This window comes from Micropterus dolomieu, linkage group LG02 (genome assembly GCF_021292245.1).
Source record: "Micropterus dolomieu isolate WLL.071019.BEF.003 ecotype Adirondacks linkage group LG02, ASM2129224v1, whole genome shotgun sequence".
Lineage (NCBI taxonomy): Eukaryota > Metazoa > Chordata > Actinopteri > Centrarchiformes > Centrarchidae > Micropterus > Micropterus dolomieu.
In genome coordinates, this window is record NC_060151.1 from 26,282,655 (window position 1) to 26,300,110 (window position 17,456).

The 17,456-nt window shown below is 39.4% G+C and overlaps 1 protein-coding gene across 2 annotated transcripts in view; it reads left to right on the forward strand.

The window, feature by feature from the left end:
• Positions 1–310: 310 nt before the first annotated feature.
• lrrc4ba (leucine rich repeat containing 4Ba) overlaps positions 311–17,456 on the forward strand; it is a 30,371-nt gene continuing 13,225 nt past the window's right edge. The window contains exon 1 of one of the 2 annotated variants that reach the window (XM_046069721.1): positions 311–390. The gene's annotated coding sequence lies outside the window, so the exon portion shown is untranslated. Of the gene's footprint in view, positions 391–499; positions 537–17,456 lie in introns of those variants that run through there. The other variant, XM_046069727.1, reaches the window with a different exon arrangement.

Consider the following 17,456-nt stretch of genomic DNA (forward strand, 5'->3'; position numbering starts at 1 on the left):
AAATATCCTTGTGTGGACTATTGAAACAATGGCTGTTGATTGGTAAGGTGCCCTTTTTATCATACCTTAAAGTATGGTAGCCCAAGTGAGTTTAATCTTTCTGTTAAATAGAAAAAGTTGGAAATCACAGCTAACTGTGTGCCTGTGGTGACCTATGTCTAATAATACATCAAACTGACCTGCAGATAACAGTTGTTTTGTCAGTTATCAGTTATTGCCTCCCTCAGGAATGTTGTCATTCGAAAGTTTTTGTGAGGCAAAAGCAGATTCGGTCCAGGGACTGTTCCATCACACTGCGGGGTTTACTGAACCGATGCCCCGCTTTGGGAGCTGCAGAGCAGGGCCACGGACGCCCGAGCCCCCGCCGACGTGACGGAGACACGCAAGATGGTGAGTGGTTACTATGGCAGGTTACTATGGCAACCTCAGGTCTCTGTGAGAGCTTCCATTTCGCACAGCGTGGGAGAGAGGGAGAGAGAGAGGGGTGGAGAGAAGAACCCGCAGAGAGGAGAAGGGTGGAGAAATCAGCAGAGGAGGTGAGGTGCGGAAATAAACATGCCTTAGGTGTAAAGGCAGAAAGGAATAGGGGCGAGGAGAGGAACATATGTGGAGGAGAAAGGAGGGATGGAGGGGTTGAAAGAGGAGAGGAGTGTAAAGGAGGAAAAGTGATGGAGAGGTGCGAGTGATGGGGTGAGACTGAGGTGTACGAGGAGCAGATCGTAGGGCAGGGAAGACGATCACGTGGCCCGTTAGACCAGATCTGCACTGCATCCTCTGGAATATTTCAACGCTGCCTTGAAATCATTCTGGTGCTGCACAGTGAGCTTCCACTCTTTATCTCTCCCTTCTTTTCTTCTTTTCTTTTCCCTCCCTCACCTCTTTTATTTAGTTGGCACGGCCCTCGGCTGCGAGAGACATTGTGTCAGTCTTGGTGACTGGTCTCCATGGAGACGTCCATCAGTCAGACCGTGTCAGTGTTTCTTGGGCAAAGCCTTATCGTGTTTGTCAGTGTGAGTGTTTATCTGTCTGTGTATTAGTCAGTGTGTCACTCATAGAGAAGTCTGGGGCGAGGCCTGAATGGATGAGGGCCAAGAGAGTGTTGCTTATCACGCATGCATGCACACGCCATTTGTTTGTTTGTAAAAAGAGAACCATTAATACATACAACACTGTAAGATCTCATGTGCAGTCATGGAGGTGGAGATGCACAGACAGATGGACACGTAATTAAAGCATATCCATCTCTGCTCCACATGTTGCACCACATCGTCTGAATATTTAGATCCTTTTTTCACCTCTGAAATCCTAATTAAACACTGAGCCCTGTTACAGTGTAAAATCTGTTGCTGTACACTGCAGAGTGCCGCTAATGTTACACAACATTTTGTTCTGCGTATCTTTAATGTAATCTTGTCCATTGTGACACTGATTATGTTACTGAGTCATAACAATGCAACATTTTGTATTCTATTCTCATAATGTAGTCTTCTTCTGTTACACTAAATAGCCTACAGATGTGTAGTGTGTTACACTCACACAGTCTGCACCTTGACAATTGGTAGTCAGTTGTATTGTTGTCATGATATTTGTACAGAATATATAATATAGTGTTCCTATGTATTTATTTTACAGTGTTTTTTTATATTCTTAAATATTTTTTTCTAAAATTTAGAACATGAAGGGAGACCTCAACCCCATTTGCACAATCAGATAGTGATGACCTTGACCATGACCTTGAGTAGTACAGTAACACTAATGACATTACATGTGTTTTTGCACTTGAAAGGTGCTCAGGAAGAGCAGTTAGGTTGAGTGTGTGTTCATGATGGAAGTGAGTGAGACTTCACTTAATGTTAACTTTAAAAACCCACATGTTGAAGGCATTGTGAATAATTGTTATCCAATACATGTTCCTCACAGTTTGCTAGCTCTCCATTTTGTGTGTGCCCAGAAAAAAAATCCAGTTTTCCTACACAGCCCTGGTTCTGTAAATGGAAAACCAAGAATGTGGTGTGAACCTTGCCACATGACATTGTTCCAGCCAATCAGCAACAAGTGGTATTAGTGTTCTGGCTGAGAACAGCCAACGAGGAAAAGGTGTAAAGAGTCTAAACAGAGAAGAATGACAAGGCAAGGGCAAAGGTGTTTCTACGCTGGAGAGACCTCAGAGATTTGAAATTTTGGGGGTGGCGCTTCTGAGTGAGCACTGAAGGGAGTGGTGACTTTGTTTGGCAGTTAAGTTCAAATATTAACAAGCTTTCTGCAGAATCACTTCTGGCAGCATCGATGCTGACTCAATGCTGCCTATTACCTGTTAGTCTGAGCCAGAGATGCTCACAAGTCACTGAGATAGACTCCGAGTCAAGTCTCAAGTCACTCGTGGTTATAATGAATGTTGTATCACCTGCTGCGTTCAATCCAGGCTGCTTATAAAACTGCATAGCTATAGCTAGAATTCTGTAACTGTATAGAGCACAACCATGTAATGTGCAATGTGCAGACTCTCAAATCAGTTTAACATGACAACTAAATAAAACTGTAACGTTACATGATGGTAACCTGTTTTTCACTTACTGAGCACAACCATGTAGCCTAATGTACAATACGTCTACAACTAATGACATCTTATAAACTACTGTAAGTCAACACATCCCTCAGACTCTCAAACCTGTGTAACTTTATAACTAAATAAAACTGTAATGTTACATGACATTATTAACCTATTTTATGTTCAGAGCTTCTTTGTTTGGGTCTTGTTGTATGAAGTTTTAAAGCCAAAGTTTATGATGAATGGCACAGCAGCTGCTGGTGTTTGTTGTCCTCTCTCATGTGTGGCCGCATGCAGCAGATACGTACTATATGTTACGTAGGCAGGTTATAGGTAACGGAGGGAGGGGAATAACAGCTTATCAGATGTTTCCTAAAAATAAACATTGTTCCAGAATCCTGCACCTCGAGTACGAGTCAAGTCTGAAGTCTTTTGAGGACGAGTCTCAAGTCAAGTCACTGTGGCTGCGACTTAAGTCGGACTCGAGTCTCAAACTCAAGTCCCCATCTCTGATCTGAACACCAGCGGTACGAAAAATGGAAAAGATGGCAGACAAACAAGACAAAATTTGTCTACAACTGTAAGTTTTAAAAAGTTTTTAAGTAGTTTTTTCGCTAACTACAACTAAACACTGGACTATTATTTTAGCCTGTGACCAATCAACCAAATTTGGTTAGTATGATTTCTGAGGCTTCAGTTATCCATTTGCCTTTTCAATAGCTAGCTAGCTAACGCTAAGGCTAGTGACTGACAGCCAAATGCAAGACTGCGTGCTGATGTCACACGTTGCCGTAAATGCTGCCCCAAAAGGCTATTCGAAACCAGTCGAAAGTAATGCCTTCTGAGGGATCTGTCTATTACGGTTCCCGAGGCAGCGAGGCAACTGCCTTCTGTTTCAAACAGAGCCACTTACTCTCCCTTTAACGCCAAAGTGCTGTTGTTCCAAAGTGTTGTTGAAACTGAGTGACTTCCCCTCTTCAATTAAAGAATCAGTGAGCTGTGTCCTGGTATGTGTATGTGCAGCACACCAGCCTCCAACTGTTAAATGTATACTTAATAATAAAAGTAGACACCTTTGGGCTCTGCACCACCTAACTAGTGCAAACTATAAACCTCACTTTGCAGGGCAAATGGAAAAAAGCGTTATACACAAATAAATGAACAAAAATGCAGAAGGTGACACTTACAGAGGATCAATTTATTTACTGTAAATTCTCCCCCAGAGAGTCTCAAAAATGTAACTGCAGTCTAATATGGTGAATATGAAATTCGGTATAGCACAAACAATTTGTTTTAGTTAAATATTTGTATTTTTGACACTTGTGTAATTGCCAAGCTCCATATTCTTTGGGTTGCATCAAAACAATCTGCATGCATTAGTTACATTGATATCAGTATGAACAGCTTGTAAAGATTTCTATGATGTGCTGAAAATAATCCATTACAGTTATATGTATTTTTATGTTTATTAAAGCCACCTTATTGTTTAGATGTAGTGCAGTTTTAAGTGTTGACTGAAACATATACCACTAATGCATTTACATGCTGATGAGATGCTCCAAAATGTGAGATTTGATTGCTAAACGTATAATGTGAGCTTGACAGCCAGCTGTTGTTACTCTGCTGTTATACTGCTGTATTAAAATAAGTGATTGTAGAACAATCACTTTAATGCATCAATAATCCAAGGAGTGCCAGTGAAAGAGAAACACTCATCTCCAGTTTTATCCAAACAAAAGTTTTCTGTCTCAACAAACGCATCCTGTTATGTTACCAGAAAAAAATCAATGCATTATTTCAGAATAAAGTACTTTTAAAATGAAGTTACAATTTCATGAGTTAATTTAAATGATGACAGATTTGTTTGTTTTTATGCTTACCTTTTCCTTTGGACCTGAATCTAATCTAGGAGGAGGTGGAAATTGTCATCATTTTCATTTGTGCTACTGATTTTAAGTGTGAAACTCTGCTCATACACGTGATACACAGACTTAAACACAAGCTCCTGTAGTTTGTACTCTCACATATGTTACAGTTACTTTTTTCATAAGAAACACACACTGAATGCAGCATAGACTGACCTCATCACAGAAATGTCACCAAACACACACGCAAACAATCACATGGAGTTACAGTTGATACGCTGTAGTTTGACCTCCCGAATGAAATCGCACACTCTCATGCTTTCTCCTGAGCATAAAAAAAAGGAAAAACAGGGCAGTGTGAAACACAGAAATGCTGAACCAAGTCCTCTTCTCAAAAACAGCTCTGAGCAACAAACGCTCAGCTTAGAAACACTGGGAAAAGATTTCAGAGCAAACCAAAAATTGTGCAGTTTACATTGCTCTGTAAATGGCTGAGAGACATTTTGATTAGCTGCTGGCTTTAGACCCCTCCACCCCCACCCCCAGCACACAGGAATTGAGTGTATCAACACACTTAACAACCTTAAATACGGATTAATTATTCACAAAATCAGCATCACGACCAGGCAGCGCCACAGAACGGACAGTAATAGCTGGATTTTATTTGAAGTTGGGAGCTGGCGTAGTGAATGTGAAGATGTTAACATTAAAAAGACTTTTATCCCAGCATGTAATGACAAGTGGTATGAAGCCCTCAGTTAGGGATTTGAACATGTGGGGTAGGTAATGTAATGTCTGTTAATGGAAGTGCTTTAGCAGGGTGATGAACACAGTGACTTTTAATCTGCAGCTCTTGGCCCCCTCTGAAGGGGAGGAGGTCCCCGCTCCTGTAGGAGCAATTCTGAATAGATCAGGTCTTCTCTCTGCATCCTGCATCCTAATAAGAGCAACGGCATGTCTTTGGATATTTTGAGTGGGAGGGCGAGGTAGGAGACAGATACAGTGCAGAGGGGGCTGCAGTATATCCTATTTGACAAGGATGAGTGGTGATTAAAATGTGGAACACTGAATGTTCCAGTTTAAGAAACCCAATCAGGCAGTTATGCTGTTTTCTAAAAATAAGCACTTATTGTAATATTGCTCCAATAACTAAACTAAACAGTTACAGCAAAAAAATATCAAATGTGAGAGTGTAATAGCAGCTGAGGCTCAATGTCCTGTCATAAGATCACATTAAGCAGCTTAATAAGTAAACAGGGAGGGAATGAGGAGGACTTTCTAATTAATAGTTTATCATACAATCATAAGCTCAATTGACCTTCTGTACATTCAGTTGAGGAGTACATAATAACAGATTAGCTCAAGTGGTAACAAGGAATTATAAGACATCAAAAGTGCATTTTCTACATGTTATAATAATGACACCAATGTAAAAGACAAAACTTCCTCTGTTCTATGTGGCATTATATGGGAAATCAGTGTGGTCTTCTGAAGTTTGTCATTGTGATTTTATTTCAAGGAAATATTGATGAGTGTATAATGTCCTTATAATCCACTAAAATGCAATTTAATACAGGTATTTCAAATAATTTCCAAGTAAATGGGAATTTGAGTGCATCTTGTTTCCATAATTTGACACATTTCCATCTAAAACTGAATGTTAATGTAGGTATGTGTGTGAAAAGTGATCAGAATATTGGTTAGAAACTCTGAAGTGCACATACTGGAATGCTTTTAGACAATGTAAACCAAATAAGGTAACAGACTCGTATACTGCCTGCTGCTTGTTGGTTAAATTGCAATTCAGTATAGGTGAAAAATAATTTCACAGTGATTGTGTTAAGAGGTAATTTGACATTAATTCTGTATACTTAAATATTACATATAGAATATATTACATATATTATAATAAAACATATGTCAGGACCATAGACTGTATGTAAAAACTGGATGTAATCATCATGACTGGACTGCCATTTTGAAGCCTTGAGTTTGGCCGTTAGGGGGCCCCCATGTTGATTTTTTAAAACCAGCAGCACCAGGCTAGACCATATTTGTATGAGGGGGTGGAGCCAACGGCTCCGTGTGGAGCTAGCTAGCTTGCTTAGCTAGGTGCATCTGTAATTCATTTTAACAAGGATGATAATTTTGTCTTGCAAACAACAGGCTACAAAACTAAATATACTCACAAGAGAAAGTGTACAGCCAACTCCTAATAAGCTTTTTCAGCAGCGCTAGTTAAATTTGCACAGTGCCGTCGATATGAGCCACTCAGGCTTGATTGACATGTCCCCATGGTAACAACTTGTCAATCTGTAAGCACAATCCTGCCCTGAAGCATACTCAGCTATTTTCCGCTAAATTACTAAATGGACATCATGTTGTATTGAAAAAGACTTGAAACTAGCGATTGAGACCATAAACTCATCATTTTGTTATCATTTCTAATGAAGCCGGACTTCTTCTTGCAACCAGAAGAGTCGCCCCCTGCTGGCTGTTCAATAGCATAACATCCCTGCAGATAGATATCTCTCCATCAACATAATATAATAAGATGGAGCCACGCTTAAAACCGAATGAACAACCACATCCCCCCACCCCCCACCCTACAACCATGCCCCAGTCTGTCCCATTACAATGTACCAACCGCTTATTGATATCAGCTATCAAAAACAGATTGGGTCAATAGGTAGGCAGAGTCAAATGTGTTTCTACATAAACTTGTTCTTGTGGGGAAATCACTGTGTGCAATATCAGGGAGAAAAAAAAATCAATATCAACTACAATAGTGGTGTTTTCACCTGAATCTGGCAATGTGCTGGCATAACGCACCCTTGTCCTTAAATCCCTGTCGAAGGGGGTGTTATCGACAGGCATCATTGATTCACCTGTACTAACATCTAATGTCTCTGCATATTTCAGTAACCTGGGGGCTCCTTCCCCTGGGAGCCAGACGTGAATCAGGTGTAACTGAAGCAACACAAAGGATGTTAGTATGCTATTAGTCACACTGCTTACAGTGTGTGTGTTTGTGTGTGTGGGCAAGTGACGTCAGGGCTTCATTCACCAGCAAGGCCAGTGCTTGTCCAGCTTTCTTTCAGTGCCAGAGGGTGGGAGGGCAAACACAGCGGAGGAGGCCAGCGGAGGAGACAGAGGAAAGGAAGTGGGGGAGTGAGGGGCTTCCTCTCTTCCACCCAGCACAATATCACACAGCCCTCCACCCCCACCCCACACACACATATACCACTCCCCTTTTGAAAACTATTCACAAGCACCGTCTGTCATAGCCCTGTATTGCATTCCTCAACCCCCACCCCTTCCCTACTGCCTCACAATCATTAAAAAGAGAAAACCCTCTGCGTGACTCGGCTACTTCTGCAGAATAAAACTGCTTTTTTTGTGTGTGTTTTCCATTAAATCAGGGCTTCTGTGTCCTGATGCAGAATTTCCCTTTTCATTTTTTAAAAGCCCCTTGGTCTTTCATCCCAGAGTCAATTTTGCCTGGCAGTTAGTCACATGCTTTAAATGTTTATAAGTGCCTGTGAAGAGTGTAAGCCTAAGTGTGATAGACTACCCTGGGACTAGGATGGGGAGTGTGTTGAAAAAAACGAGGCTAGATGAGCAGACTAGGCTAAAAATTAATGCTGGTTGGTAGCAGACTGTGGAAGGTCTGGATGGGATTATAATGGGCTGATTATGGTGAAACTGTCTCTATGGCGGGATTACTATCTTACATGACTATGGAAGGATGATAAAGTAATGAAATGTGTTTTATTACATATTTAAAATTTGGAATTTAGCTTAGGTGGGACAGTTTATATTTAGCTTGGCCTCTGTGTACTGTATGTTATTCCGCATGAGCTGTTTTTTTTCCTTAGGACAAACAAGATTGCTGGCTGACTGAGTAGCGCCTGTCAAGTGAACATTTAGAGGTTGTTTTATGTTAACAAGCGGACACTGAGGGTATCATATTAGTGCTGATTTATCATATCCTAAATTTGTCTGCTTCTTATGAGCTGTGCAGCATGGAGATCACACTTGCGATAGAGCAGCTCCGGCTCTGCTCGGGAAGGCCTGGAGAAATTAACGTCTGGGAAAGTGAAAGACCTCACTGCAGCCTCTAACTTGATTGTATTGTGGTCCGTCATATTCCCTTCTAATAAGAAGCAGTGAGATGAGACTGATTTGGTTTGGCGCTTTGTGTTCGAATACAGTTCACTGGAGGGGCCAGCCTCTTTGGAAATCTGAATCCCTTCAAGAAATTATGATTGAGCTGATCTGGTATTTAGAGGACATTTGTCTGCCAGTCAAATTACCTTTAAATTAGGAGAAATCTGAAAACATCCACGTCTCCCTGGTAGACTGTGGGATGTTGCATGCTAACACTTGACACAGCATTCTCTATTGTATTTTACTGTATTTCTATATTTAGAGAAGGTATATGCTTTTAGCATTATGAAAAGTGAGAAGACTGAGCATTGAGCACTTTCAGTGCTAATTCACAAATGTTAAAACTCAAGCGCATATAGTCAATATTTTATATTAACAATGAATGACATGACTGCTTGTTTGTGAAAGGGACTGCTTGTAATGACAAACCCACTGAGAATTACCACCCGACTCTGCAGTTTCCCCCAGCTACGGAGTGACACTGTACACCATTTCTCAATTCAATACACCTTTTCTTACAGCTTTACTTGGTCTGGTATGACCAGTAGTGCAAATGTTAAATACTAATCTTTCTCAGGTGTTGGTGGAGACCAATACAGAGCTAAAACGAGTTACTAAATTAGTTACTATGTACAGTAAAAAAAAAAATACTGATAGGCCTAGTCACCTTCTATCACTCACATAGTGTATAAAACTGGATTGGCCAGGGACAAAGTCAGTGACCCAGTGAGTTAACCATTGGGATAAGCACTCACAAATGTGTTGTGAGAGGGGATGATCCTCTGTTCAACACAAGGAATTCACTTTTCCTCTGAGACTTCGCCCCCTAGCGATGCCTCCAGGTGCCAAGACTGTCAGTTTGTGAGGGGACATCCACTCATTGCTGTTGGCATTCATATTGAAGTGGGAGACAGAAGGGTCGAAGGCAATAAGACAGGAGGTGGATCTGGGTTCTTACTCTTGCTCTCCGCATCACCCTGCTACACTAACTTGCTGCCAGTCATATGCAATTAGACCACAAGCATTATTCCTGTTTACAGACATCTTGTGTGCTGCAAATTCTGCAAGATTGTATCTGAATCGTTTTTTTATTGGTATCTGTTATGTGGGTTTTTAATGCCGATATTGATGCTGTCTAGATTGAAGAAGCCAATTTCCCTCCGAATTTTATTTTTCTCAGGGTGGTAGAGCAGTTACTATAGAGAACATGTCACTAAAAGTCTGCTCTGAAACACAAGACAGTAGCAAAAACTGTACTGTATTTTGTGGAATCTGATCATAGAATTCAGTCCAGGTTAAGAACTTAAGACGGTGTTGTTGATAAATATTGGTATTGATCAAAATCTTATCATATCCATCATATCAGACATGTATCACAGTGAGCTGCATTTCAAATTTAACACTAAATTGATTCAGTAAATTGACGGAATCAGCTGCTACTGCCATGAAATGAATGCCTACTACTTCTGCTAAGAAGTATCAGCAGCTCAGGTACAGTAGGTAAACTGTCTGTTTGGGGTAAAATCTTAGGTTATTATTTTAAATGTTTTCCTTGTCCGCAGAAAGTGTGTGAGATCTGAGATTCCACTGTCTTAAAGCACACAGGCACATCCTTGATTGCAGAGATCAGGAAAGGTCATGGCTCTAATCCCACCGCACACAACCGACATGATGAGCGTTCCTTTTTTTTTTCCTTTTTTCTCTTGGCTGCATGAGCTGCCATCTTGATGTGTGCCGAGTCATTATTGATGGGCCTTCTTGCTGATGTGCCGACAGGACACTGGCGAGAAGGAGCGTACTTCTGACTTGCCGCATGTTCGACTGTTAGCACATCTTTTTGGTTATCTCTCCCCATGTCTCTCCACTGATGATCACTCACTGGTGGAGAAAGAAGCACAATCCTATGCTCTTTATTCTACGTCTTTTCCCAACCCTCTGTGGTCACAGCTGGAGACGTAGTGGGGGGTAAAAATATCCAAACTCAATTACCCAACTTTTAAAGTCTGCCATAAATCTTTATGAAATAAAAAACACTGAATACATCATTGCAGCTAGCATCAAAAACATGAAGACATGGGTCTTTTAACCTCTTCAACCCTACCAAACCTTATGCAAGTCAAGCACAGTGGGCAACCAGACAGTGCTCCCGTGTACAAAGTATTTGAAATTCCTGTCAAGATCCTAAAGATCTCAGATATGTCAGACTGAATTACAATAAGTACTGTATGTGTTAAATGATGCACAGGACATCTAGAATTTTTCATACATCTTTAAAAATTGTCTTGAATCTTAACATTTTTTAGAACAGAGAATATACTGTATATGTAATGTTTTCTTACAGTGTGGGGAAATTGCTTTATTTAACTTTGAAGCTACTCTTTGAAGCTCAAGGGATACATTCTGGGCCCGAATTAAATTCTTTTATGTCATTACAGCACTATAGCAGTATTTTTATTTTTTTTATTTGCTTGTTGTAGCTAATCTACTACAGGTCTTTTATACTTTACATCCCATTTTGCAGGCCATTTTCCTATGTTTTTTGAAATTTCAAAATCCATCTTTTTCCATTTATTTCCGCAGAAACAATATAAGCTATTAGCTATGCGTTCTTGAAACCTGTTTAAGTTGCAGTACTGTCATATCAATCCTTCAATCATCCATTTATTTTCACATATCTGTAATGCAGTGCAGACTTTTCAAAACAATCTCATCTTAAATTGCATTGCAAATCATTGATAATGTAACTTGCAGACTTGATGTTCACTGTGATAGAATGCAACATATGTTTTCAAATGATAATTGATTTTCAAACAAAATTGAAATGAATAAAAATAATGGCTGCCTGGAGCTGAAGTGGGAAAAAAGTCATCAAAAAGTTTTTAACTACATAACATTATTTGGAAAATGGTTAGTAAAAATGTTAAGTATACATGGTTTAGTTAAAGCCCTAAAACTTGAAGTGATAAGTACTTTTCAAATTAAACTTGTATTGATTAAATATTTGTGACCTAACAAGCAAGAAACAATGTTAAAGACCCCATTCAGACATGTATTAAGACATACAATATAAAAATACTCTGCTTGGAATAATAATCTCTCTGATATGGATTTTCCCAAAAAAAGAACACAGAGAAACTTTCCCCTCTTCAGCAGATGAATGTGAAAATGAGAGGAAGTCAGGTGAAAGTCCAACAGTCAACATTGTTTTTAGATAGATACTTTATTGATCCTTCACAGACAATTAGATTTGTTACAGCAGCAACCACAGTCAGTCTTGCACAGGTAACAGTGATCTATCTACTTGACTAATCAAGTCAGAACTTTAAATTAAAACGAATAAGCTAAATATATGCTATACCCTATAATAATAATATTAAAAGCTTAAAACATAGATTAAAAAAAATCTCTTACCTTAACCACATGTTTTTATATTGTAAAGCTTAATGACATGAGTTTTCACATCATTAAACAGATTTATTTTTTAACAGCGATTTGTATAGTTTTTTCCCCTGACAACAGTGGCGTTTGATCAGAAAATGTTTCTGTGTATCGTTCTATGGCAACATGACAACATATTTAGTTGTTTAATTTGGAGGACTTGTTGCGTAGTGAAAAGCTGACTGAAAATATAGGTTGTCAGGTTCAGGAGCTAAAATGTGCAAACACAGTAGCATAGTCCTTAAATGTTTATTGAATTCATGTTTTACTTGCCAGAATGGCAGGTGACTTATTTTTATTTTGCCACTAAATCATCTCTCATAAAATGACCCTGACCTTTGCAATCATGATTTATGGTTGCTTGTCATTTGTGGTGACGGATCATGGTATCATCATCGTCAGTGCTGAAAAACAGTTGTAGTGCGGCCTCGCGGCTTTTGGAGAATTTATGTCATTTACACTCGTGTTTGGTTCATGCCATTTGTATATGAGTGTGTACAGGGTGCTAATGAAGGAGGAGGAGGAGTGGGGTGGATGTGGACTTGGTGGGATACAGCTGGACGGAGTGGGAGACTGTGGTGAATAGGTAACCATGGTAACTCTGTTGGCTAAGATTTGAATGCAGAGAGAGAGAGCGCAAAGGGGGCAAAGGAAGCTCCAGTGTTTGTGTGCGGTGGAAAGAGAATGGGGGAGGTTAAGGGTTAATATGCATCACTGTAGCAGGTTAATCTTTTGTCAAACTGTGAGGTCAATGCAGCGTTTACCCCCACCACTGGACACTACAGTGCACCACACATGGGGGTGGGGAATGGAGGTCCAGGAAATAAGTAATAAAAGGGGGGGAAAGGAGGTGTAAGGCAGCTGGGAAGGGAGAAGGAGGAGGGGGTGCTGAATGAGTTCGCAAAAGAGTTCACAGAGAGGAAGAGAGTGTTCCTACTTTGATAGAAGGAGATGGGAGATAGGTATAGATATCAGGGGAGATAGAGAAAGGAGAGAGGATAAGGAGGGAGAGTTACAGGTAGAGACTATTGTAACATGTGGATAGTGACAGCAGTGAGGCAGAATACAATCAACCAGCCTCTAACCAGCTGTCAGCTCCAACCAGTCTCAGTCTCCTCTATGGACTGTTACGCACCAACTCCCCCCAACATCTGAGCTACCATCTTAACCTCAGCCTCAACCTCTGCTGGCTCTCTTTCATTTTCTTCTTTTTTTTCACACCTTTCGACAGTGCTCAGATGCTGTCTACCTGAAATAGCTCTGGCACTTAGTTCTCGCTGGCACGAAAGAAAAGAGGGAAAAAAAGGTGGCTGGAAATTAAAATACATAAAAAGGTGAGAGTCGATCCAAAAATAACACTTGAGTGCCTCTTTATCCATCGGCGCCGTCACCGCTGCGTTTCGGGATACAGATGAGGAGCAGTTGCAGGGCAGCACAAGCCGCTGTCCCTGATGACTGTTGCATCGTTGCCTGGCACTGCAGTTGAAGTTGCAGTTGCTGTTGTTGCAGTTGTCATCTCAGTACCACTGGTGTGCTGTTCTGTCTGAACAGAGATGCTGCTGCCGATATGATTTATCATGGTGTCCTTGTGTGTGTGTTTTAATGTCATTGAACTAGTGCATACGCATTATTGATCAGTCTTGCCCCCACCCATCCAACCCCCCCCCCTCTTTCTCTACATCTTCACCTGTTTCATATTCATCCCTCTGTATTGTCTTTTGCCTCCATCTCTCTGTCGCTCTCTGTCTTGCGTCTCTGTGTTGTCATTCCCCTCCCTCCATCTCTGTCTGTTTTATATTCATCTCACTATTGAGCACCTCCCTTTTCCCTTCTTTCTCCCTCACTCTCTCTCTCTTTCTCTCTCTCACTGTGTGAGAGATTATTAATATTAATGTGTCTCCCTTTTTTGCCTCTTCCACTTTTTTTATCTTTCTTTTACTACTGATCTCTTTTCTGCTCTTCCCACTATTTATACCTCTCTCTGGGTCTTTATCCCTCATCATTCCTTTCACTCAACCTTCCCTCCATCTGTCTCCATCTCTCTCTCTTTCTTTCTCTCTCTCTTTCTCCGGCCCGCTCTCTGCAGCTGTTCAGTATTCATCTATTACTGTAGTGTTGATAATTCCCTTCTCTGCCTGCAGCCATACAGTCATCTATCAGATTAATAATCCGTCTCTCCTTCTCATTCTCTGTCTCTCTCACTTCCACCCGTCTCCTTTCTTACTGTGCCAAGTGAGGATGCTCAGCGTGTCAAATGAGTTTGCGTGTCAAAGTCCCATCATTACAACCATCATCATTAATAACCGTATCTAGATTGCTGTATGCCCTTATTAAGGTTATTCAGGTCTAAATAACCTGCAGAGAGGAAGAGAGGTTCTCTGCCTCTCCAGGCTGGTGGAGGCTGACTTGAGCTGGCCATCTATTAGTGTTAATGTAGACTGCACCATTCGCTACCATTCTCCAGCCCCTAGAGCATGCAGTGTTGTGCTCGTACAGTAATGGAATTAGCATTTTAGTCCCACCATCATGTCTATTCTACTGCAAAAAGTGGCACTGCTTACTTGATTCAGTCTCGTATTGTTTTCAAGTTTTGAGACTTGCTTTGAAAAGTGTGAGTTTACTTAAAGGTACAATGTGTAAGAGATCACCAGAATTTTAGCTTAAAACATTCAAAGACATAACAGTTATGACATCTCAGATACGTCTATGTATTGTGTTGCAGATATACCTATTGAAGTTAGCTGGCTGGTTAGCATGCTAACTTCAGTAGGCCTGTGGCCGAGGCAATAGTCCAGTATTATAGTTCCGGTTGAGCTTCAGGATGAATTTGACAGATGGAGAGTGGTCTCAATTTTTGGACATTGTACCTAATGGTGTTAAGGATAGCATGTTCAAACATCAGTATATCATTGTCATATTAATTGTTATACCTTGATATAATTAGCGTTAACAAATGACCACTGAGATGGCTGGAAGCTTCTTTCTCACACCAGTAGAGTTATTAATGGTTCTCAAAATTACGACCACCTGTCCAATAAACCCTGTTGCTTATTGTCACAGAGTAGATGTTGCTTTTTTGTGTGATTTGTTTCTTTCATCATCTATCCATTGCAAGAAAACAATTTTAGCTTCATTTGCACTGGTGATAGATTCCCTGTAAATCCATCCAAACATTGTTTCACACGTTCTGAATAAGGAATTACAGTTACCCAAAAGTGTTTGGGCAATGGGTTCCCTCACCAGAATTCTTCTTCCTCAAAAGAGCTTTTAATTGATGCAGCAAATACATTCTGTGGTTCACATTAGTCTACATTTTGTTGTACAAGTTATAGATTATATCAGTTAATATCACAGCTATGACTTTAGAAGGGTTTTCTTCCATTCATATATTTATTGCATGTGGAAATTATTTTATTGACCAAAGTTTGTGCAATAGTGTTAGTCAACATAAGTCTCATTTACTTAAGCCTAACTAATGCTGAAATGATTAACCAATTATTCAACAGAAAATTAATCTATGACTATTTTGATATTGCATTCAGTTTCCTTGTCAATGCTTCATCCATTTGAGAACCTGTTGATTATCTCTTTTATGTCACGTAAATGAACATCACAACTAAAGTAACTTCTGCTGGGCAAATGTTATTATTTTTAGATATTTTATAACTCCTTCTTATTATTAACAGTAAATATCAACACTCATGCATAAGTGCATGTAGCTATTTTATAAAGTTAATATATGTCTTACTGAGCAGAGTTTTTTGTGACTTAAACTCATCACTTAATCCCCAGTGTCTGAAAACAGGAGTGCAAAGATTTTCAACAGGCCAATTTTAAAATACAAAAAATAAAAATATTTATTGCAGTTGTTCAAAAATTAAGAATGCTGTGTACACATAAATACATTTATTTATTTATTTATTTTAATTAAAGGATTTTAGGTTTTTTCATCTAGATCTGCAGCCTTACAAAATGTCATATGATGCTACCATAATTTATTTTAAAAAGTTCTCAGTCAAATAAAGGTTTTGGATACAATGTATTTGCTTTTCTTCAGGGTTTTTGTAAATAATGACATCATATTTTTGTTCTATAATGTCACAGTTGCTTTCTTAAATGTAGTTAATTGATTTTTTTTTTCTGTAAATAGCAAAAACTAATAAAAATGTTTTAAAAAATACCATTCTCTTAAGCATACTATATCAGTAATTAATATTTCAGTCACAAGAATTAGATATGTTATTTTTAATTTAATACAGCTATTGCTTTTATTGGGGTCGCTCCAAATGACATAAAGAATGCAAATCATTAAAAATATATATTTAAAGAAGAAGAAGACATACTTTATTAATCCCACAAACTCAAAGAGATCAATATACAAAAAATATATTTAAACCAGATGTTATTATAAATTTAACAGAATTTTCATGAACACAAACATTTCATAAATATTTTTTTTTTAATCTCATCACAAACATTTATTTTGTTATTAGTGCAGGACACATTCACAGCCTTTTTTGAACAAACATTTAACTTGACAATAGAATTATTCTATTTTCATTAACTGCAGGCATGTGGTGTAAACTGCAAGTATGTTTTTTCTCGTATAGTGGGTGTGTCATAGGTATAACCCATTCAGAAGCCATACCTTAAAACTTCAATTAATAGCTGAGTACCAAATAGCCGCCTGTATTAATGTTTAAACTTAAGATCAATGTGTCAGTATGGACACGCTACCTAGTATGCTGGACCTTAGCGCTGCTTTTGACACCATTGATCACAACATCATGTTAGACAGACTGAGGCACTGGGTGGGAATCTCTGGTACTGCCCTAGAATGGTTTTCATCCTACCTGTCAAATAGGAAGTTTTGCGTATCTGTAAACAACTGTCTCTTCGTTCTGTCCAGTTAAATATGGTGTGCCTCAGGGGTCGGTCTTAGGACCCATTTTGTTTTCCTTGTTTCTGCTTCCCCTTATTATCCATAAACATGGCATTTCTTTAATATTTATGCTGATGACACACAAATATACTTGCCCGTCAGATCCACAGACCCTGGAATGCTGAGTTCACTTAACAACTGCCTTTGTGAAGTTAAAAAATGGATGTCAAATAATTTCCTCCAACTGAACTCAGACAAAACAGAAATCCTGGTCATCGGGTCTCAGCAGATGGCAAATCAAATACTGCCATCTGCTGGTTCCCTAGTAAATCACATTAAGCCTGTGGCAAAGAACCTTGGTGTCTGGTTTGATAGTAATTTAAATTTCGAGCAGCACACCACAAAGCTTGTTCAATCATGTTTTTATCAACTTAGAAATATAGCAAAAATTCGATCTGTGTTAACTTTTAAGGACACCGAGACCATTTTACACGCCTTCATCTCATCACGCCTGGATTATTGCAACAGCCTTTTCACCTGTTTAACCTAAAAA